Raw genomic sequence first — 25226 nt, 5'->3', positions numbered from 1 at the left:
AATGTTTCAAAATTAGCATCCCTAATCAGTAACATTTTGATGTTGTAACTGGTGAAGGTGGAGCTCATTTTGATCTTATTTAAATAAATGAATCTGAACTTATTGTATAACAATGCATAGTATTGTTATAGTTACCTCTATAACCGCTCTACCTCTGAGCCACAGCCTCCTCCAGCTGAGTATTTAGATGATATTTAGACACCTTGCATGGCAGCCTCTGCAATCAGTCTATGAATGTGTGTGTGAATGGGTGAATGTTGACTTGTAGTGTAAAGTGCTTTCAGTGGTTGGGAGACTAGAAAGGTGCTTTATAAAGTCCATTTTATGAACTGATCATACGTTTACTATGTAAAAAAAATTTAAAAAGTAAGTAATTAGTATACCTGTCAGATAAATGTAGAGTAGAAAGTAGTGTTGTGTAGTAGAAGTATTAAATAGAAAGATGTATAGGCCTTCAGCATTTCTATGTACACAATAGATTATATTTATGATGTTTACAGAAACACACTTCATTCTCTTTATTGGTAAGCAGTAAAAAAAAAAAAAAAAACTGCCAAGTCCGACCATTAGCCAGGATATACTGTTTGCTTGGCAGAGCTTTATCGAAATGTTGACACTAAACACATGGACAGCATGACTGTGTGTGTGTGTGTGTGTGTGTGTGTGTGTGTGTGTGTGTGTGTGTGTGTGTGTGTGTGTGTGTGTGCATGTGTGCATGTGTGCAGAGGTGATTCTGGGGAAAGCCCTTCTGGCAGGGAGTCCTGGCTGTGACACGGAGCTCCACAGCAGCCGGAGATGTGGGCACAGTGCCAGTGGGCGTCACGCCAATCGCCCTCTCTCTCTCGCTCTCTCTCTCTCTCTGTCTCTCTCTCTTTCCGACATGTTTAAAGCCTTTGTGGACACAACAAACATGCACACTTTCACAACCACTGGCCTCCTCACTTACATACATACATACATAACCATCCAATATTATTGTATTCAATATGCATTATTCACCAGAAAACTGAAATTAGCAGCAGCAACATAATCAAATGTGACACCTAAATACTATTATACAATAGTTAAGTATATATATGTATTATATATGCGTGTGTATATGTAAGTATATCAACTTAATTAGGTGATATAAATGATATTATCACCTGAGTTGATACAGCTAACATGTTAGCAAACACTGGCATAGGAAGCAGACACGGAGCAACATTAGCATTCATTTTGAGTCGTGTTTGATTCCACCTGATGAATGGAAGACCAACATTCACCCTCTTTTTGCTCTGGTTTGGTCTCTACAATAGACTGTATATATAAAGATGGACGACGTGTCTCCACTTCCTCCCACTGTACAGAAGTGAAGCCAAAATATCCCGGATACAGAGCTGCCATCTTGAGATTTTGACGTCACTTGGAGCCAGAGTCTGTGCAGTAGTGATTGGGCGGTGGAGTCGAGGTCCCGCCCACACACCCACCCAAACCAATAGCAAGCCGAGCACGGCCGCAGCTCGTCAGCGAGAGAGACTCACAGCTGCCAATCATTACATCTCACCCCCTTTTTATAGCATCAAATAACTAATTAAAACCAAACTTATCAGAAAAATTAACCTACCTAAAATAACGGAATCCATCTTTGGAAAAAAATTATTTGATGTTAACTTTGACTTTTCTTGTTTGGCCCGTGTCCCATCCGCTAACATGGAGGGGGGTTGGATTTATGAGCTATACTGCAGCCAGCCACCAGGGGGGGATCGAGATGTTTTGGCTTCACTTTTGGGGAGCTGTCATGTCGTCCATCTTTATATACAGTCTATGGTTCATCACTATGATCACAGTCATTTGATCCATTGTTTACTGTATATAGAAATATTACTTTAATATTCACAGATTTCCCCAGAATTTGTGTGCATGATGGTCCATTTAGATTCAACCACGCAGCAACCTCCGGTTCTGAGAAGTGAAGCCAATGCTGAAGTGCCTTAAACCTGCATTCTTTCTTATAGCCAGCAGGGGGCGACTCCTCTGGTTTTAAAGAAGTCTGATTGTATAGAAGTCTATGAGAAAATGAGCCTACTTCTCACTTGATTTATTACCTCAGTAAACATTGTAAACATGAGTTTATGATCTCAATCACTAGTTTCAAGTCTTCTTCCATACAGCATGATGTTCATTTAGTAAATGATGGTCCCATTTAGAGTCAAATAGACCATAAAGCAGGGGATGCTTTATGGGTGGGGTGGGGTTACCCTATCATTGACAGGTCGCTACCACGGCGTTGTCCGGTCTGGGAGTTGTCCGTGTTTTTGTCTTACAACTTTAACCCTTTCACAGTGTGTTTTCACATGAAAGTTAATTTTAACATTGGCAACAGCCAAAATGCCGAACTTGATGCTTCAAAACAGCAGTCAACAAACTTATGGGTGACGACACGGTGACCTCATCCACTTCTTATACACAGTCTATGGATTTAAAAGACCTGCAGGTCAAACTGTCGAGCAAAACTAACTCACTCCACTGGCAGTTTTTCATCTAGTTTGAAGTCTTTTTGACAAGTACTCAGTAATATCGGGGTATTTTTTTAAAGATTCCTAGTGGTGCCATCATAAGTGGGTCAGTTCAGGTTACGCAGCATTGAACCACAGTTTATCGTAATTGTACTATAACTGCACCTTTTTCGGTGCTATTGGACTCTACATACATCTGTAGCCTGGTTCCAGATGCCTAATTGCTCACCCACATCTCAGATTTTGTCAGCAATAACTGTAAAATAGACAATAAAGGTATATATGATGAAGATAATTAAGTGAAATAATAATATATAAAAATAAATAAATAGCAGGGAAGCTATGATTAAAATCAGTCCACATTCTGTTGAGGCTCAATTTAATGCCATAAATCAGTTGATTACATTTATGCTATATTATACCTAAGATTTCTCATCTGATATACGAGAGTGTGTATTTCATAATATCCGACAGTGCACATGCAAAACGTTAAGTTGGGACTCTCGTTCACAATTCACATCATATGTTGTTATGTTTTGCTCAATATTCATAATTTGATCCATGTACCTGATTGGATGGAAATCAAAAATACACATGGCTCTGATCTGAGACAACAACAGTGTAAAGTAGTCTCATTTGTATCTGTGAAAGACAAACACACACAGAGTGATTATTTAGTTGCTCTGATTGAAACACATGCAGCCCGCGGTCTGAGCCAGTCCATCCAGCCGCTGGGACTCTGACACTTTTGTTTCCCCCAGGCTGCCACTGGCTCTCTCTGATTCAGATGGGGTCAGCAACAAACAATCTCTAAGTTTGGCAACGTCAGCTCAGCTTAAAACAACAGGCATTGTTAAACAGGCTTTTGTTTACAGAAATCTACAGGTTTTCAATAGATCCCACAGCCTTTTCCACGTTTTCTCTTTCCTTACCCCTCTCATTCCACGGCTAATTTTCCTCTGTTTTGTTCCTTGTTTACCGAATGCCCCCCCTGCCTATTATCCGTTCTCCATGTGTATTTTTAAACTATGTTCTGGGTGGGGGGTTGCAGGAAAGAGGGTGGTGGGGGGGGGGGTTAAAGGTAGAGACTTGTAAAAATAACATTCTTGCATAAACAGGGCCTTGAAAAATGGGCAGTGGGCAGCTCGCATTCCAGGAATTTTTTTGAAACTTGATCACGTTCTGAGAATCAGAGGCTGCAGGCGCCGTCAGGCAGATGACAGCCGTGTGACAAGCAAGCAGGAGGGAAGGAGAGAGATAGAGAGAGAGAGAGAGAGAGAGAGAGAGAGAGAGAGAGAGAGAGAGAGAGAGAGAGAGAGAGAGAGAGAGAGAGGGGACATAACAACATAACAACAAAGAGATGAAAAGAGAAGAGAAAGCAACCAGCTGACAGGAACAGAGTGAAAAGAGAAAAAAGACTGAGAAAGGCAGATAACGCAGATGTTCAAAACAGCAGCCGCTGATGTGCATGTGGGGGTATTTGAGTTCAAAACAGCAGTGTGACCGTTTGTGCATCAGAGAGTAAAATCAACCACAGTACTGAAAAAATGACTTTACACACGAGGCCCCAGATTCACAGGCCTGACTCGATCATATTAAAACACCCGTACCACCTCTACCAGCTTATTGCAATCGCATGGAGCGAGTCTCACTCTCTCCAGTGTCAGAGCTCACAGATGAGTCTTTGTACTGAAGCAGAACAGTACCTATTGGGTAACAGATCAGAGGTGGGCTGCTCAGTCTGGGACACAAGAGAAGTTAAGGGAAGCTACAAAACGATGGCCTACAGTAAGTAGGTGGTGAAGCAACTTTGTACAGGCCAGTCTATTAGTGCTGCAACTTGCTGAATAATTTTCAATCAACTCATAGATTAATCAACTAATTGTTTCAGCTCGGGATGCACCAAAGACCAACGTGGCGGACTCGAACTGTCTCAAACCCCTTTCACACCGAGGACTCAACCAGGGTTGAACGAGGGTTGATTGTGTGATTGAAAGGGTTAACACGCGTTGACTGACTGACTGACTCTGCATCGCGACCCAGGTCGAGAGGTGGGTCAGACCAGGGTCGCTAACAAACGGGGCGGTACAACCCTATTCGCAAATGGAGATGCACAGTCGTGACGCAACTGTCCCAGGTCAGTGTATAGCTCAAACAAACAGTGGGACGGCAGCAGGAATGATTTCAGATAGATCGGAGGTGAACGAGCGACGATTTGAACAACATGGATATGTGGCGAGACTTTGAGGTGCGGGAGCTCCCGGCCGTCCGCGGTGAAGAAGAAAAAAAACGGTAGATGTCGGAACGGTGAGGGACAACGTAGTGTAACGTTAAACAAACATAACAAGGCTGCTGAATGACAGAGACATCCGACGTTACGTTACACAGAAACACACCGAGCAAGCCGACCACTTCACGGTACCGCCAGCTGTGAGTGCATCTGTTTTTTATTTGTAACGTAACCTTATATAACTTTTTTAGTTTTAAAAATAAAACCTGCTAAAAGATCCATCTGTCGCCTGTTTCATCTGTTATAAAGTCCCAAAACCCTTCATTACATTATCGAGCAGTTAGCAAACTACATGAAATATAAACTCATTTTATTACATTTGGATAAGCTCTTATTATCCAACAGTTGCCACATGACCAGCTGAACAACTTTATTAGGTCTACTATATGAAGCAAATCTTTGCTGGGATGGTGGAGTGAATGAAATATACATTTCAGTCTTCAGAAGTTTCTGTAATCCTTTTGTAAATGTAGCCAATATTATCATATTAGATAGCACAATGTGGTCTAATATGATAAATGAGTACTGTAGATAGACAGGATAAACGGTTCATGTTGATTGATAGATACTGTAAATCTGTATGTTTTTTGCATACATTACAGCTCCATACATACAACATAGTTAAACATTTTATAAAGCTAAAAATTCTGTGTGTACTATATTTACACTGTATCCCAAAAACATACATCATTCTGTGACATTTTACGTTTTTTGCACACGTTGATTGTTAAAAAAAAAAAGTCACTATATGTAATAGCTCCTATGGGGACTAACATCATCATTGGATCCACAAGAGTCTCAGCTTTACAGAGATACCCAATTGATGTAATTTCAAGACTGTTTAGGGACCCCAGTATGCAGGAATATTCAGACACACCATTTTAGAATAGGAGAAAATAACACATTTGTACTGCATGCAAAAAAATTGCATGTGATTATCATAAAGCGGATATGTATGTAAAGGGGAGACTTGTGGAAGTGCAAGTATGACATGGTTGGTATCAGTGGATTCCTTAGGTTTCATAGGTCTAGTTTCATATCATGCCAGTATCTTCACTCTAGCTTTAAAACTGAGCCTGCAGCTGGGTCCACCAGCGGGCCGTCTGATTTTTAAGAAGTAAATAAAAAATCGATACAGCGATTTGGAGAACCAATACAGTGTCGATATTTTGTTACACCCCTAGGATTCACCTGATTTTGTTGCAGATTTAAGGATCCATTTTACTGGGAATTTGTACAAATGCTCTAGAATTTTCCCAGAACTGTTTGCATGGTGGTGCCGTCAGTTCCAACAGGCCAGCATTACCGTGATGCTATAATGGAGTTATCTCCCATTTTCCAATGTAATTATTATGGAAAAAGTCTCAGCAGGTCAAACTGCAGTGGAGTTTTTACAACTAGTTTGAAGACTTTTTGACTGCTAATCAGTAATATAACGTTTTTCAGAACCATGATAGTACTTTCAAACTCGAGTATCCACATTGTTATGCAGTTATAAGTTGGTAAAAACATTTTTTTTTAAACTGATAACACCATCATACTCACAAATTCTCAGGAAACACTTTATATTCTCCAATATTATAAATCTGACCTACACTTTTCTTCTGTTCAATATGGATTGAATACAATGCAAGCTATAGGAGAAAGGTGTTACACATCTACTGAAGAGAGAAAGAACAAAGTAAAGAAAGAGGGATTTGTTGGGAGGGAGTGAGGAAGAATTGACAGGGAGTCTGTGCAGAGAGAGCGTTGAGCTCAGGAGTTATTCATTAACACGTTTTAACGCAGCACTTTCCGTCTCCTTTCTTACAGCCACCAGAGATAAAAACACACACTCATTTGAATGACTGGGATACCAGAGGGTGGTCTTCCACCTCACTACCTCTCCAACACTTTAAATGGATGTATGTAGTGAGAGACAGAGTGTGTGTGTGTGTGTGTGTGTGTGTGTGTGTGTGTGTGTGTGTGTGTGTGTGTGTGTGTAGGTGTGTGTGTGTGTGTGTGTAGGTGTGGGTGGGTGCGGGAATGTAAGGAGCTCTGTCTTTCTCTGAGAAAGGTTTAGGTTTCAGTTGGAGGGTGAAATAGTTAACAGATTGCCCAGCATCCGTAACACAGCTCTGTAGTGCACACCCATCCTCGGCCCCTCTGTGCCCACCGACACCGCTACCGCTCCCTGTCAGGACAAAACCCACCCGCTCAGCCGCTCCACATGCAGGGAGTGCTCCCCACTGTAGTACTAAATATCAGATTAACCATTATCAGTGAAAGTATTGATTGGGTTCTTGGTGGCGATCTAACTAAGAATGAAGGGTGATCAACCGGCCATCTTCGCAGTCTCACAACAACAACAACAACAACCAAGCAGCAGGCCTGACTTATAACTAAAGATAATAATCTACTGTGCTAAATCTGACAGTGCTTGCTTTACTAATCTGTGCAGTGGAGTTGCCTGATATGATTTTAAGAAACTGGTCCAAGTTTTACATTAAACTTTGTGGATTAATTTCTTAATATGCAGCATCGGGACAAGTGAGAAAAAAAAGGCATCACTCAAACATTGAGCCCATTTGAATCATTTTATATGAAGTTATCATAGCTGTGGAGCTACAGGAATAAGAAAGAAAAAATACACTGTATATTTCTGTTATTACCATGGATATTTAATAAGCCAAATTACCATCAGCGGTGCAAACTTTTGCATCACTGCGTTTTTCTATTTTGGTGGGGTATTTACTATAAGAGCACAGATGTAAATGAGCCCAGCCACAGTTCACCTTAATTTGCATAAAGTGCTGCTGGATAAGATCTGACGCCGGCTGTTTTGACACGTGTTGCTCGTGTACGGAAAGTAAGAGAAAGGCTGTATGTGAGGAAATATTAAATAGCCTGATGTCATCAACTCAACAAAAAGATTGAGGATTGAATGAGTTAGGAAAAAGGCAGTTTGGGAGATTTCTGGTAAAGCTTGAATAACAAAAATAAATATATAACGGCCTACTTACTGTAAATATTACTGGCTCTTTCTATCATCTGACACTGGACTGGAGCTGCTGGGAGCCGGACAGAGAGACAGACCTGCTCATATGTCTTATGGTGCTGAACTGAGAGCGATTGTAAAGCAACTTTATAACGCATCGTTTAATGTGTGTTTCTCTCTCTCTCTGCTGTCGTCTCTCCCTCTGTGTGTGTCTGATAAAACAGCTTTAAGCTGCTTTTCCCAGGAGTTAAATCTCAGACACAGTTTCCTGCTGCAGTGGTCAGTCTGTTCTGATAAAACAGGTGCAGAGGGTATTTTATAAAGAATTTATATTCCCTCCTGCCACATTTTGCACTTCTAAACAGTAATGCTTTAACATACACATTGCATTAGACCAAACTCACAATGTTCAGCGGTGCTGCTTTTTTCCTGCAAGAAACCTCTGTGTAGTCCTTTTAGTAAATAAGGACAAACGCAATCTGAGCGTTTAACGCCTATAAAAGGGACGCACGTCCTTAGTAAATATCCCCTAATGATTTACATTCAGAAATTTTCTCTCATTTTTGCTTTTTTTTTTTGTGAAATTTGGGATACATTGCCTTCTTCAGACCCCAAAAAACTGTTCAAACAATCTGAGAAATAAAAACACTCTTCGGGTGAACTGCTTCACACAGAGGCCATAAGTCTGCACTATGGGTTGTAAGTAGATATTGTTTCGTTTTAACAGGTCACACAAGCCAAAAGAGGTTAACAGAAATTTGGAATTTGACGATTACAAATTCATTTTTGAAACTTCAGAAAACTTCATTTTATTTCAGTTTTTTTGGTGTCTTCTTGTGTCACCCTGCTGTCCTGGGAGCGGTAGATGGACTCACAGAGCTGAGGGCACTTTGACTTAATAGATATGTAGAGACACACACACACACACACAGACACACACACAGAGAGAGATAGCTGCTACTGAAAGTCACTCGCTGGCAAAATGAAAGCGTCCAACCAAAGCGGCAGAGTGAAGAGGAGGCCGATGATGTGACCGGATTGGCCAGGCCACACTGGGGCAGTGGCGATGGGAGAGGGGAGAGGGGGGACGACTAGGGAGGGTATAGGGTAGGAGAGAGAGGGGGGGGTAGCAGGGAGCGAGGCAGCATCACGTGACCGAGTCCAGCAGAGAGTGTTATAATAGGCCCCCTCTCGGAGTAGAGAGGCAGAGGCTGGATGTGAACCAAAATCCCTCTACCACACACAGGCTGGCCATTGTTGGCTATTCACTGGACTCCATCTCGGGGCACTTTATCATTCAATTAGGACAGCTTTCACACCGCACACCACAGAAAAGAGGCCTTCAATCAAACTGAAAACTTCACACTGGCCCTGGAGGGGACGCAGAAAGGGGACTCGCAGTTGTCACCCCACTTTCATTTTTCCAACTTGTTGTTGTTCTCCGAGACTTTGAGCGGAAAGAGAGGGAGAGACAGATAGAGAGATGTGAGGAGAGAGGAGGAAGTCCCTCTGAGTACCATTACATGTTTGGTGCAACGTGTGTTTATGAAGCTGATGGAATGCATTTGAGTGGGTGAGGGGTTTAATTTGGTAAGTGGTCGCGGGGGAAAGGAAAAGAGAGAGAGTGAGTGAGGAGGAGAAGGGGGGAAAATTCAAAGCTCTGAGAAGAGAATGGCACAGAGGAGTATACTTGAAGGAAATAATGAGAAGGAGAAGTATGCTTGAGGAAAGAGGGGAGACGGGGAAATGCACTGTGAGGGGGAGAAGAGAGGGAGCTCAGCAACTGATCAACACATAGAGGAGGAAGAAAACCAGAGACGCAGGTGATGAAGTAGAGAAGAAGAGTGTGAGCATCCTGGTGGTTATCAGGTTGTTACTGAAGTAATGCATGCAAAACCTTCCTGGAATCCCAAAAAGAAAGTAAACCACCATATAAGATCAATTTAATGGTCTTGTTAAAGCTGCAGTGGGTAGAAATGGAGCAAATATGATTAAGAGAAGTTATTTTTATAAAACGATCGCTATATCCTGACAGCAGTGCATGAGACAGGTAAAAAAAAAAAAATCATGTGTCTTCCGGTGCTCCTAACGGCATCTGCAGGATTTCACAGACCGGAGGAAAACAACCAATCAGAGCTGATCTGGAGTCTGCCGTCCAGCTGCCGTCTCTGAGCAGCTGTCAATCACTCGCGAACTCCGACCAATCAGTCAAACTAGGCAGCGCTGATCAAATATGAATCAATATTCTGTTATTGTAATGCCTATTTCTCTCCTCAAATGTTTTCAGAAACATCTTGTAGTGTACTGTTTAGCTGTTAAATGAGAAAGTGTGTGACCCACCAGCCATGTTGAGATCAGTTGAGGAAATACCAAGCACCGCCCACCAGCCGGAGCACAGCCAATAGGAACGCTCTCTCTCTCTCTGAAATGACCTATTATTGGCTAAAGTCTTCTTTCACGTGCTAGATTTTTTTTAAAGCCTGAAACAGAGCCATGAGGAGGTGAAGAAGTCTAGTTATCTCTCAGAACACTTGACTGACAATATGCTGAAAGGTTATTATGGAATTTTTGCCCAATGATGCCAAAAATATACTGCCTACTGAAGGTTTAACAACAACTATAACTCCTCCTGTGAAGGATCTAACTGGTAAACAGATAATGAATATAACAGAGTTGTAATCATGTAAAACATGTCTACAAAGTATATATGATTATGAAATATACAGTATGTATTTACCATGTTGATTTATATATATATATATATATTTTTTTTTTTTTTTTTTTTTTTTTCCATTGTTAAATATTTTTAAAAGCAAATAACTAAATAACTAATAACTACTAATCAATAAAGTGCAGATCTCCACCAGGTGTGTCTCCCTCCTCCCTTACAGTCAAGATGGTGGTGAAGATAACAAAAACAGATATATTATTAATCTCTTATCGCGCTTAACTTTGGTTTATCATAACATACCGGGTGTGGATTTAATCTGCAGATGCTCAAAATGAGACCAAACTTTTCTACGGATGTCAGTATTTGAGCCACGACAAAGATCAAAATGTGGCCCACAACAGACAAGGTGAGGCTAGTTTTTAGGCTAGCAGATTGCTGTAAATGCTTTTAGCTACTGAAACAGTTGTTGATCACTTGCGACCCCCACCGGCCGGTTAAGATGAGCGAGGAGTCAGCAGTCATTTACGGTGTAAAACAGTCAATAAAAAAGGTTTTTAAAAAAGTGTGAATCACGACAGGTCCTTGAGCATACAGTCATAAATGAGCACAACAAATATCAGGCTGATGGGTCCAGTAGTATGAGAGAATAGCCGTGGACAAACAGACAGACACACGCACGACCGATTGCAGGCTTATGCCTGGCGGAGATAATTACCGGTATATGAATTATAATTATTAGTGAATATTTATTCATGTATAAATACTTCTTCACTCTCATGCACTCTCAGCAAAAGTTGAAATACATTTACATATGGTTTTAAACTCACTTGTGAATGATTTGTTCACGGGTATAAACAGTTAATGAATGTTTTATAACACACTGTGAGCATTTGTTCATTTGTGTTATCACCAGCTATACTGCGCTGTCAATCATTCAGCATATGCACCGGTTACAGATGCTTTACAGGAGGAGTTTGTAAAAAAAAAAACTTTCGAGACATCAACAGTATTATAAAATCAACTCATCAAACATACTAGATAATTGAAGAGATTGTATTTTTTATTTCTCTCTTCATCATTTGTTATTTTCAGCCATCTGAACTAAAATTCTGATTCGTCCAATCGAAGCCATATCTGTATGTAAAAGGAATTACACATTCATTATAGTCTGAGACAACAACAATCTGATTTGTTTTGTTGACAGTATTGTTGTCTTAGTATGCAACACTTAATACCTACCTCTTTTTGATATCTACAACTGCTGTTGTACTTGTCAGAATGACAATTGCATGTATCTAAAAGACACTGGGTAAAGGTAATAAAAATAAAGGTAAATGAGAAGATGTCGCCATCAAAACCTGTGTGGAGAAAGGCCTTTTTGGCATATTTATGACATTTTTAAGTTAAGACATTTCAATTCTAATAACTCAATTTGAGATACCTTCACTTAAAAATGCACATTGGATGTTTAAACACAGCTTTACTGTAATTTAGCAAGGGCTCTATCAATCTCTAAAGGTTAAAATGCAATATGGAGGGCCACTGGCCGAAAGACATGAATAATGTTTGCTACACAGAAACGCTCAGAATTAGGCATTAAGAGTTAAAGTCATGATTGTTAATAGTGATTGTGAGTGATATTGATACGGTCTGTTGTAATAAGCAGGAGGTATCTAGACAGGCTGAAGTGTCTCTTGTCAAAGTTAGTCTCTTAAGAATTATAGTCCATACTTCACCAAACAATAACTGCTGAGGTTGAACAGAACCAAAATGTAATGTCATCACTTTGGACCCTCCGTAGGCCACAAAGTGTTCACCGCAAGACTAACGTAACTTAATGAGCCTTTTCCTCGTACATCTTACATCCATGCAGTGGCGGAATGTAACATAAGTACATTTACTCAAGTACTGTACTTAAAGTTACTATGAGGAACTTTCACTTCGGTCTATTTTAGCGGTCCCTGTGGACAAAAGCGGTCGTGTTTCCGAGCACCAGAGTCCCTTTAGAAAACCTCTCGTTTTACTGCAGCAGGGTCTGACAGGCTGCCTCGCTCAGTCCTGGTTCTGGTTCTCCCGTGCGTCCCTTCCCTCCAGCGGTCCCAGCAATACGGCCTGGGCCTCCAGCAGCGTGGTGTCGTGTTGGTTCCCAAGGGGGACCGGCGGAGCAGCGAGGCCGAGCTCTGCTCCTGACCGGAGGAGGAGCCGCTGCTGCTGCTGCCAGACGCACAGCTGCTCTCCACCTCCCACCGGTGCTTCGACTGCAGATCGAAGGCGGCAGCGGAGCCAGGCCCGGGTCTGTCCGCAGTGGGCTGGTCCTGCATTATTTTGTCTGATTTTGCCGTGGCACCAATGACAAGCATTAAGAATAACTACACTATATAGAAATAGCTGATGGTCTTGTTTACTTATGTAGACCTACATAAGTCTGTATAGTTATTCCATATATGCTTCTATATGAGGCACCAGTATTACATTGAGACTGTTTTATAACCAGTTAAAAGTTCCTCCCAGTAACTTTAAGGTAAGGTACTTGCGCATTTCCATTTTCTGCTACTTCTCTACATTTCAAAGGGAAATATTGCCCTCGTTACTCCACTACATTACTTGAGAGCTATAGTTACTACGTACTTTGCAAACTAAGAGTTTACATACAAAACGTGTGATCACTTTACAAAATGTGATGCATTATCATTGATTAAACTACCAACACAGTTGTTAAAATTAGCTCCACATTGGCAAGCACCGACATTAAAATGCTAACACATAAATGACAGAGATCATACTTTATGAGTACTTTAAATCTTTAAGCGCATTTTGCTGATTACTTATGTACTTTTACTTTGAATGCAGGGCTTTTACTTGTAATGGAATATTTGTACACTGTGGTATAGCTAATTTTAATCAATTAAAGCATCTGAAGCAGACCTTTCATGTAACTGATGCGACTCAAGTCAGCGAACCCTCGCTTGAGCTGTGAGAGAAATGTCTTTTGTCTACCGAGGGAGTTGGAGGTTTTGCTTGGCATTATTTAGTAAGTAGGGGATTGTTGAGCAGGGCGGGGTGGTGGTGGAGGCGTTATTAAAAATCACTTCAGAGGAAGGAAGAGGGGATGTGTCATCAGACACTGTGGCAACACTCTGCTTTCTCCCACTTTTTTCCTGCTCCCTTCTTACTGGCTCCTGAGTATGAATCAGGAGCAGCAATCATCTTTCACTACGACTGTAGCTGTATGGCTGTGTGAGTCAGGAGGTTGTCTCTCTCTCTCTCCCTCTCTCTCTCTGCACTGATCAGGTTTCGTCCCATTCGCTGACTCACTAATGGGCATCTCTAGGCTGGGCTGGACCGACCGGGTCCATATTCCAGATATTACTGTGCTGCTAACACACACACACACACACACATAACTGTGTACTGAGTCACGTGATGATTCTCAACAACACTTTGGCATGCATCAGTCCTTTCTCTGCATGTGCGTACTAGACTGTCTACTACTGGTGCATTCCTCGGTTACGGCGCATGATACCAGCGCACCACAATACTTCCACTTTGGCTCCAATGGCAGCTTACCATGTCAAGAGATAATAACAGGAATGCCGATGATCAAGAATACAGTTCTATTTTTCAGATTGGGTCTGCGTTTAGCTCTTTTCCTGCCCAGTTTTGGCCAAAAAAATACTGAAATAGACTAAAACTGGATACACTTTGACAGAAGGTAAGGAAAAGAAACAAATTTGAATTAAAGCAACAGGTGATCTCTAGTCGAGGTTCTATTCACTGTTAAAGTGGCAGTAGCTGCCTAGTTTGACCGTTTGGTCGGAGTTTGCGAGTGATTGACAGCCGGCTCTCATAGACAGCAGATGGACAGCAGATCCCAGATCAGCTCTTACTGCTTGTTTTCCTCCGGACTGGGAAATCTTGCAGATGCCGTTAGGAGCACCGGAGGACACAGAGGCACATGATTTTTTTACCTGTCTCATGCACTACTGTCAGGATATAGCGACCGTTATAATAATAACTTGTTTTAATCATTTTTTCTCCAATTTCGACTACTTCAGCTTTAAGTACAAGCAACTTAGTTCTTGTTCTCAATAAAGATTCTCCATCATTGGAAGAAAAGTCTAAAATTATCACTTGCTAAGCTCCAAATGCCAGAAAGATTCATGTGTTGAAAAACAAAATCATCTACCATCCTGTCAGGCAACCATTTTTACTGAAAGTACCTAAGGATAATTCATCTATTGGTGTTTTTCTTTTTTAAATGAATTGCTCAATTGCTTAGTATATCGAATGTCAAAAATAATGACACGTCTTGTTTTCAATGCTTTATTTTCAACAGCGAAAACATTTTTGAAGTATTCATATAGCAATGTCTGAAATGATGGAAAAGAAAATCCTCATATTTGAGAGGCTAACCAACACATCTGGTGATTTGATGAATGAATTCAACAAATAATTGATTTTTTCAGCAAATAATTTGCTGTTTTTTCTGTTGGTTTTTCAGCCCTAAATAATTTGATATCTCAGTTACAAACACTCTTTGGTGATATATAATGTTGCCCTTGCTGGCCACCATTAGCGCTAAAATGATTGATCTATTCGTCCATAATCGGAAAATTAATCAGCCTTAATCAATCCTCTAAGGAAAAATGTTAACACTCACTGATTGCAGCTTCTTGATTGATGACTTTCTTAGTTTTTTATAACTGTTATATACTGTATGTATGTTACAGTTTTATCATAAGAAATTCTATACTTTAATGTCAGGGCATGCAATTGTATGCAGCAGCTCGCCACCCAGATCAATAAATACACACACAATAAATAGAAGACAAAAAATGCACACCAAAGCTAATAATATTAAAAGCTAAAGATTAAAAACTACATGTTGAATTAGTGATAAATACTTACATACATTTTCAATATTAGGGGTATAAATATTAAAAAGATAATTATCGGGTATCGCAAAATTATGCTTGGTAATAATCGATTCTCAAAAACACGTCATATTTTAATTAATAGGCATGCTTGCAAAGATTAACTCAAGTCAATACATTATTTCATTCACAAAGAGATGCATCCTCTCAGTGTGCCCTCTTAAATAGTGCTACGATGTTGGGTGTAAATGCAAATGCAGATCCCGCTGACACCTTTTTTTACCTATAATTTACACCTATGGCGGTGTGTTCGTTATACTATGACAGTTTCCTTAAATTAGATTTCCGAAAAATCACAATACATCAAATATATTGAATGGTATAACCCTCATATGATGATATGTATCGTATTGCCAGATTCTTTCCAATACACAGCCCTAATAAATATCGAAACACCACAAAAACACGCTAGGGGCCCCATCTTACACCCGGCGCAAAGCTGCACACAGCGTCATAGACCGACGGCGTTGTCATTTTGTGTACTTGCGCCCATCTGTGCACCTATGGGCGTGTTGGTCTTAAAGTGAGGTGTGGTCAGGTTAACACACTTACACTCTGATTGTTACACACACAGGGACGCAGAAGCTCTCCTCCTCCTCAGTTTAAATACAGTGTCGGCGCTAGAACAATGCTTTTATTTATGTAAAGGAAAAACTAAATTCAGAATATAATGAAATATAATGTAGTAAGGCTCTCAGGCATTCTGTATTGCTCATACCCATGGTACGTGTCCACCGGGGTGTTTTTCATCACGAGGGGACGCCTCGCTTCCCAGCATTGGACGGTTGGTGGGCTGCCACTAGACACAACAACCTCGGCACCTGATTGGACGAACGCTGTCCCTCCATGGGCAGCTGCTCCCAGCTTTCAAACCGGAAGCAATATGGCGGCTCGTTTGGAAACTTTCTTCTCTTATTTCATGAAAATAGTTCACCGAAACGTGCTTCAGAAAACATTTGAGGCGAGAAATAAGCCTTGCAGTTGCTGAATCTGTCTTTATTTTGGATCGACAACGTTTATTTTAAAAGATTCTCGGGAGTTTCGAAAGGCTGCGATTCGCGTCGGACGGTTGCATCGGAAAGAAATAGAGTTTTCATTATTTATCAATAGTTAACAAATGGAGTTTGTCCTCTTGTCATGGAATTAAACCCCTCCCCCGAATAGTGATTGTCCAATCATTGTTTAGCAACCGTAACTAGGCACCACAGGTCTATGAGCTGAGGGATTTCCCACATGTAGAAGCGATGTGTGCGTATAGGGCTGTAAGAGAGATACTCCATATATAACAAGTTTGGAGGGTGGTTGTTGTTGTTTGGATCAAACCGTGTATTTACCTGCTGTAACATGAGCTGTAAATGTCAGCATGAACCAGTTACTTCCCAGACCGAGGAGCATTTTTATACTAAATTATTTTGTGGGGTTACAGGTTGCATTCTTCAGGACTAGCGTAGCTACCGTGTAATAGCTAGTATTTCCCCACCGTGTCAAGGATGCCACTGTATCAGAGTTTAGGGTAAAGTTACCGGCTCCGTCCTGCTCTTTATTAGATTTGGGGAATTTTTCACTCAGCAACCCCAAGATGGTGTTAGGTTTGTCAGACACACTGGTTACCCTCCTCCTATCCTGTCAACTGCTGTTTCCTTGGTCATAAAAATTAACTTTCAATCTTAACTTTTTAAACCAACATGGACCAGAAGTCTTGCTCAAAGAAAACATTCACGACAACTGATCCAACTCTATCTGTTGATGAGGATCGTGTGAGATGATGATAAGCTCCAAAACAGCTAATGGACCTTACCGTGGGATTGTTTTGGTCATTTGCTGAGGTATATTACAGTGGATCAGCAGGCTGAGGTGTACACTGCATGTTTGCAACACATGTAATTAAATCCATCAAATGACCTTTGTGACATGACATCACTTCTGCCACCCTGTCCTCTCACCTCACCAACCTCAAAATGCTGTAAAATATCACCAAACGTGTTCATCTTTTCGGCTCTTTTTTACTGTAAGTCATCTCTGTTTCCTACTTGTGTTTATTTCCAGCGGCCCCTCGATGACTTCATCTGCAGTGGATCATCTTTTGAAACAGACTTTCCTCTATTCCCAAGTCACTCAGTGCCTAAGGTTAAGTACAAGTCTATCAGTGTCTGAGAGACGACCCCTTAACCAACGCTGTGTTTACTGCAGAGAGAGAAAAGCCTATTAATAAATCTGTTGCAGACAGCCTGGCGGAAGTGGCCTGGGGGCTGTAAACTCAGTCTGGGAGAGGAGGATGGATGAAGGGCAAAAACAGAGAGGGATGGATGGACAGAGTGTGAGAGAGAAGAACGGGATGAAGAAAGAGAGAAGAAAAGAGAGGACAGAAAGAAATTAAGATACATGGAAATGGAGCCGGGTGGGAAGAGGGAGGGGAGGGAGGGAAAAGAGGGAGAGGAAAGAGTGTGTGCGTGTGCGTTTGTGTGTGTGTGTGTGTGTGTGTGTTGTGTGGTGTAAACCATGGGTACTGGTTGATGGATGGATCTAGGTTCTGAAAAGCCACAGCTGCCCCGCTCTTCCTAGAAAAAGATCCACAAGGAAAAGTGGCAGTATGTGGTTCAAGCATCTAGCATCCTCTTACTATTTCTGACCGGCATACTGCAGGACCCGTCAGAATGCACGCCGGTCTAAAAGGCCTCCGCGAGACTGTGAGTAAATGAGAGCATGTGTGCGCGTGTATTATTAACTTTTGTGCCTATGCATAATAAAAAATGAAAATGTGAAGGTTTCTTTTTTTACTTTAATTAGCCTTGTAAATATCTGTGTGTGTGTGTGTGTGTGTGTGTGTGTGTGTGTGTGTGTGTGTGTGTGTGTGTGTGTGTGTGTGTGTGTGTGTGTGTGTGTGTGTGTGTGTGTGTGTGTGCATGCTGCACTGCACATTCGTCTTCTGTTTCCAATCAGCCTATTACACAGCAAAGCGTCATTCTTCTCTCTGTCACGGCTGCCAACTAAATGTAGTAAATGTATTTGGTGCTGTATTTACTATAAAGAATGTAAAGAGGGATGTTTTGTGCATGTTTTTGCCCCACCCCCGCAGACTTTCTCCCAAATAAAAACCCTGTTCATTTGTAATGCGAAAGAGTGATATGAAAATAGAGTACATCTATCTATCTATCTATTTAAATGTTGTCTGGTATTGTCATGTTGTTTCTGCCTTTTGGAGGGAGGCTCAACAGATGTGTAATGCAAAGAAACTGTGCTCTCAACCAGAGTTTTTCCTCTGTGATATTACAGTTATATTATCAATCTGATTATTTTGTTTAGGGAAAAGATTTATTTTTTAAAGCCGCTGGTGTGGATATCAATCACTTTAAATGTTTATGAAATGTCCCTTTATTGTGGTAGGAAAATAGAAATGATGACATAAAAAAAACATTTGGAAATGTTTATTGAAGCTGAAGGCTGCTAAGAAGTTTTCCATCGATGGATCAATATTCTCCAATAATGAAATTAATTTGTATATATGAAGAACGATCGAGCATTTCCTTTTATTTATTCTTTGTATTATTATATCCTTTAATGTTTGTTATTTAGACCTGCTGATATATGTTGTGATGACATATGTTGTTTGTGTTTATTAGGATGTATCGGTTTGATTTTGTATTTTGGTCTGTTTCACTGTGACCCGTGGTGTTGTGTTTGTTCCGTGTTTAGTGTTTTTTGGTGACTTTATGTCATGTTTTTGTTAATAATTAAATTTAAAAAAAATTTAAAAAACTGTTGCCTTTAATTTCCATCCTCCTCTGTATATTTGGGTCCTTTAAGAAAAGTAACTGGCTGTAAGCAGCAATTACAGGCCGACGATTAATTTCAAAATAAATGAGTAGCACAAGTAGAGAATTCAGAGTGTTGCATTAGAGTAACACTAGCACAAGAAGAATCACACAGCTATATCTATGTAAAGCTTGCTAATGTGAGCTAACATGAGCCACCGTGGGCTACCGGTCATACCAGAACAAGTAAGTCTGTAACAGCAAACCCAGAGTGTTACTGAATTGAGCAACGGTGTGTTTTTCATTGCTGATGAATTTGACTTTTCATTTGTAGAGGACGAACGTGTTATTCTGCTTTTCATCGTTTACATCGTCTCGCTTTCAATCTAACAAACTTGTTGGCAGCACAGAGTAAAAAAGACTGACACCACTTCAATTACAAACCATCAATCTATTTTCTAGCACTTATATACAACCTTTAACTTTGAAACTGTTAAGTCGCTGATGATGAACATCCACAGAAAACTAAGGAAACTCCTCCCGAGGGAGAAAACACCATTCAACACACCCAGCAGCTATAGAGGGAACCGGGCTGGGTATCAAAACACCTGAGTTACAAAAACAATACTTTTTTGAATACTTTCCTGAGGAATATAAACTTTTTTTTTCTTTTTTCTACAAAACCCATTTTTTTCTTTTAACAAAAGAATCCTAATTCTTCACATGTTAAACAAGCAGCCGTACGAGAACTTTGTTTGAATAAAATACAGTCTGAAACCTGGTAAAACGATAATTACAATCAGTAAAGAAGAAGTAAACAAGACGATGACTTACTCTTCCATTCTTTCCATATACCCGACATACAGGATCTCTGTCCTCCTCTCCAGACACAAAAAACATCACATATCACACGCATAAATAAATCGTTCTCTGCTCGTCCAACCACACGGAACACAGATGCACGTAAACACATGTGCACGTGAGTACACAAAAAGTGGCACCCCTCACACACACACACACACACACTCCTTCTGCGATGCCCCAATCTGTGTTCCACTTCTCAGGCTCCCCGGTTTTTTTTTCTCCCGCTTCCCTGAGAAAATAATAAATAGTGCAATCTTATTGCAGCCCCTCAGTGAACAACATCCATTCTAGCATGAACCCGGTGTCCCTTGTCCCCTCACCCATCTCCTCTGCACCCCCCACCCACCCATCCCATCCTTGCCTCTAGAAGGTGAAGAAGTACAAAGAAAGGGATCAGAGCTTTTCCGATTCTTCCCTGGTTATTAACTACCATTTGTCCCCTCAGAGGGCTGTCCCTCCCATTAACCCAACTGATGCTCTTTTCTCATGGAAATCAGCCTGCTGTTGCTGCCGCCACCACCACCGTCTCTGCTACCACTACCACCGCTGCCCGCAGAGGCACAAGGAATTGTGGGGGATTTTCAGGAGGAAGACCTCCCTTCCAGCTCGAAAACATCTCTCTCTCTCTTTCTCTTTCTCTTTCACTCTCTCTCTCTCTCTCTCTCTCGCTCTCTCACAAACACATCAGCTAACACCATGAGTTCAGGGCACATGTGCACGCGCACATCTACCATCTCACAGGCATGCGCGCGAGCTCTCGCAGGCAAACACATTCACTCAATCACAAAGGCAAACATGAAACGTGCTGCCTTCCAACCACAGGGGCATGGAAGTAATGTAAAGCAATGCATGGAAGTTAATGAGAAGAAGCTGGCTGAGCGGACCCGGCAGAGCAGAGCACCTTAAGAATGCATGTGTGTACGAGAACAGAACCAATCACCCAGGAGTCTGCAAAAAAACATATCTAGATAAAAGAGGAACTCTTCTGCACATAATCACTAAAACATGAAGCCTGCAAGTTAATTCCTGAACTGTTTAGTGATCAAATCAAATAACTTGTATTCATTTATTAATGTTCTTTAACTGTATTTTTCACCACTTTTAGGATAAACACGCGGGTATATGGATTTAATTTCCAACCGTTCACAAATTCATCTCTGAAGATTGATGGAACTATAAATACCAATTACTACAAGCTACTGTATGTCCGTGTGTCACTGCATCTAAAAACAGGTGCACCGCCACACCGACAACCTCGCTTAATGTTTCAAATGTTTGAGAAATCTCTGGAGGAAAAGTTAAAGCCGGTGGTGGAGAGGATCCATCGCTAGCAGGTTGTTATAGTGAGAGAGTAGCAAACATCAACACATGGGTCTCAACTTGCACGGCGACTGGCAGCAACAAAGGCATTGTCTCGTGACAAACTCACTTCCATTTCCTTATTATGTAGCTGGAGGCCTTGATGGAGCATGCTGTCTAAGTGGAGGGAAAAAACCCACCTAAACTCACTTCATCAGACTTTATCGATCTGCAACTTTGACATGAATCTTTTTGAGGTAGAGGGGCACTTTTAAGGCTTTTAGCGCTCGTGTATTTCATTATTTTGCAGCCATATAATAAGTGCAGCCTTGAGGTCATAACTGACTTTTTATTTAACATTAAATAACTTTTCTAGAGTAATTACAGTACATAATTTTGTCTTTATAGAATGAGTCATTCATAGAACAAGAACTTGATTTTCTTTACATCCTGTACTTAAAATCTTAAATTATTATCTTTAATTGCTGTTAATGGAGTGACAAGTCATGTTGATGTTGGATGTCCTCTTGCAGAAGACCATGACAAAACCTATATGAGACCAGTGCAGGTGGAATCTAGAGGCAATTAGTCAATTAATCAATTAGTCAATCCACAGAAAATTAATTGAATACTATTTTGAAAAGCAATTAATTGTCATTTTTTTCAAGCAAAAATACCAAACGATCCCTATAGTTCTAGCTTGTCAGTTTTGGCAACTTGCTGTTCTTATGAGATAGTAAATCAATAATGTTGGGTTTTTATCTATCGGACGGACAAAACAAGTTCTCTGAAGACCTCAGCTTGGGATTTAAGCAAACTGAAACAGGTATTTTTCACTTTTCTTGACATTTTATAGAAGAGTAATCGATAAATCAAGAGAATAATTGGCAGATTAACCGACCATGGTAGAGTCTCTCCTCTGTTTGGCTGTGGAGAGCTTCATACATGTGTAACTCCTGTATATAGTAGCACAGGATGTCCGCATATAGCTTTAAAGCTGACGTAAGGAAAAACATCTAAATATCACAACGTGCAATTTGAGTGCAAGCTCCATGTTCAACAGGAAAAAGAAACAACAGTATTCTTGTCATAAAGTATATGTTACTACAGTGACAATAACACCTAAATACCACAGGGATAAATAAAAAAATGACAATATGAGCTAACTGTAAACTCATTATTACTCTCTTATTGAGACGGCTACTCAGACTACTGAACAGTAGCACTAAATGAATGCAGAGCTGTGGATTGTTTTATGGATGTTTTTAGGTTGTTTTATAATTTTATTCTCAGGTATTGTCTTATTTATTGCAGTATTTATCTAGTGTACTATTTATAGATTTTAAGGGCTGAGAGAGAGCCAGGGTAAAATGCATTTCATTGCATTTCACTGTACACTGTGCTTTTAAATGCATATGACAAATAAACTTGGAACTTGGAGCAATAATCTTCTTTTTTCATTGTCTGCTGCAGAATATGACTTACTTTTTGCTACTTCAACTTTTTGCTTATTTCAACACTCCTGACTGACAATAAACATGTAAAAAAAAAAAAGTAGAAGCCTGAGGCCAAGTCTGCTATTGTCTTATTTCTTGTAGTATTATCTAGTGTATTATTTATAGATTTTAATGGCTGAGAGAGAGCCAGGGTAAAATGCATTTCATTGCATTTCACTGTACTTTTAAATGCATATGACAAATAAACTTGGAACTTGAAACTTGGAGCAGTATCTTCTTTTTCAGTGTCTGCTGCAGAATATGAAGAATACTTTATGTTACTTCAACTTTTTGCTTATTTCAACACTCCTGACTGACAATAAACGTGTAAAACAGTAGAAGCCTGCAGCCAAGTCTGCTATCAATAACAAGTGCATAAACGGAACCCCCACATTCTGACCCCAACCAACCCCCCCTTTTGGGTTATAGGGGTCTTGGTTGTTATTTACCCGCTTCCAAGGAAAAGATCTCTCTCTCTCTCTCTCTCTGTGTCTCTCTCTCTCTCGCTCTCTCTCTCACATGAGGCACAAAACATCCGATCAGCGACAAACATGACACAAGCCATGTACAAACACACATCAAGTCAGCAACAACAACAGCTTCAAGGTGTTTAGATGAATATCAGACTCTAAAAGTGTAGTAATTCAGAGATGTTTGCACACAGAAAAACAGCACATTATAGCAACTTTTTGTCAGAGTTTTGTGAGCACACACACCAGAGGGACGTTCACCCTATATCTCTCCTCTCCTCTGCTCTGCTCTGCTGTGGCATGCCACACTTGATAAATATTCTGGAAATTGCTTAAAACTCACCAGATCGACGCAAACATGCAGAGAACATCAGCCGTCAACAGCTCTGGGCCGCTGGACAAAGTGCACCGTGTTAAACAACTTCACACATGAGCATTTGCAACATATTTATCGACCAAAAATTTAAAAAAAACACAGCAGCCTCGAGGGGCAAGAGGAGGCGATGATCGCAGTATAATTAAAAATTAAATAGCCAGATATCCTTCCTTATTCCCATGCATGCTGCCGTAAAAAAAAAATTTAAAAAATAAGCAACATTTTACGCAAAGTCCGATTACGCGACAACATAACAATTCAAAGTGTCGCGCACAGTTGAGAGTTGATTATAAAGTTGGTGAAAGTTGTTTAACACATGCACACACAGCAGGACGTGCAGCCCACATTATGAGAGAAAAAAACGAGCAGTTTTTACCCACCAAAAAGTTTCCAGCACCGCATTAGTGAGTTTCACATGGAGCCCCGGTAAGCTTCCATGTCGGTACCGGAGCAGACAGCCGCCGCCGTGGGACAGAGAGAGACACCGACACCAGATCCACGATCTGGTCTCACTCCTCGATCTGATGCTTTTTAGTATTTTTTCCGATTTTTTCCCCAATAATGTTTCTGTATATTCTGGGCCTGAGAGTGTGTCTGGCTCCCCTCAGGCTGCTGCAGCGGAGTTATGGGGCGGTAAGCATTGTGGGAGTGTGACGTCAGGACACTTTCACAAACTTTTTTCTTTTTTTCTTTTTTTTCTTTTTTTTTCAAGCAGGGACAGATTACTGGTTTACTGGTTTACAGCCAGTCCTCCAGTCCTCACAGTCCTCCAGTCCTCCCAGTTCATACACCTGCAGGCCACTTTATACGCTCTTAAGATTCGGCAATATAGTTTTTAAATTATTTAAATTCATATTTGCCTATAATGGAGCCACAGTTTTGTATCATCTATTATCATCTAATATTTGAATGAATTTCGGGTTGTTGACTATAGTCAAAATTTAACAGCTTACAAAATTATCTCGGACTACTATTTCATCATATTTAAATGTATGTAATATTATTAATTATTATTATTATTATTATATTAAATAGTATATATTTAAATGTAAATACTTTTGAGATATTGATATATTCGGGAAAAAACAACTATATATATATATATATATATATATATATATATATAGTTGTTGTTGTGTGTGATTATATATCTTTGTTTGTTTAGTTTGTATATTTGTGTCGTCACCCCTGCCTCTGAAACCAAATAGGAATGAGAAAACAATTATTCTTTTCAGGCATTATGATCCCATATCAGCTACTAATTTTCTCGCCATAAATTATACGTTTATTTATTTATTTGAATAGTTTCGGATAGCTCATTTAGACTTTTTTAAAAACGGAAAAGTGTGAGAAAAAACACCCCCATCACACACACACACACACACACACACACATATATATATATATATATATATATATATGACAGTTTAATGAAGATTAACAAAAGACACATATTTGTATGCCTGTCGATTTATTTTAACTGAACCATGACAGTATATAGGCTACTTATATGTTGGAAGGCATGATGTTTTGATTATTAAATAAACAAAATTATGATTTTAACTGCTTCCTGACCACTAAATTAAAAAGAAAATCATG

At 40.3% G+C, this 25226-nt stretch overlaps 2 protein-coding genes across 4 annotated transcripts in view; one reads left to right on the top strand and one right to left on the bottom strand.

The window, feature by feature from the left end:
- The window catches only part of plagl2 (pleiomorphic adenoma gene-like 2), a 43349-nt gene extending 19080 nt beyond the window's left edge, over positions 1-24269 (bottom strand). Inside the window, exons 1-2 of one of the 3 annotated variants that reach the window (XM_074643217.1) lie at positions 24008-24269; positions 23595-23645 (exon numbers count right to left, since the gene is read on the bottom strand). The gene's annotated coding sequence lies outside the window, so the exon portion shown is untranslated. The remainder of the gene's footprint in view (positions 1-23594; positions 23646-24007) is intronic. The other 2 variants (XM_074643216.1, XM_074643218.1) reach the window with 2 other exon arrangements.
- Positions 1-24326, top strand: part of tm9sf4 (transmembrane 9 superfamily protein member 4) — a 68192-nt gene extending 43866 nt beyond the window's left edge. The window contains exon 19 of the mRNA XM_074643215.1: positions 24316-24326. The gene's annotated coding sequence lies outside the window, so the exon portion shown is untranslated. The remainder of the gene's footprint in view (positions 1-24315) is intronic.
- The last annotated feature ends 900 nt before the right edge of the window (positions 24327-25226 follow it).

This window comes from Sebastes fasciatus, chromosome 8 (assembly GCF_043250625.1).
Source record: "Sebastes fasciatus isolate fSebFas1 chromosome 8, fSebFas1.pri, whole genome shotgun sequence".
Lineage (NCBI taxonomy): Eukaryota > Metazoa > Chordata > Actinopteri > Perciformes > Sebastidae > Sebastes > Sebastes fasciatus.
This window is presented reverse-complemented; position numbering and strand designations above follow the sequence as displayed.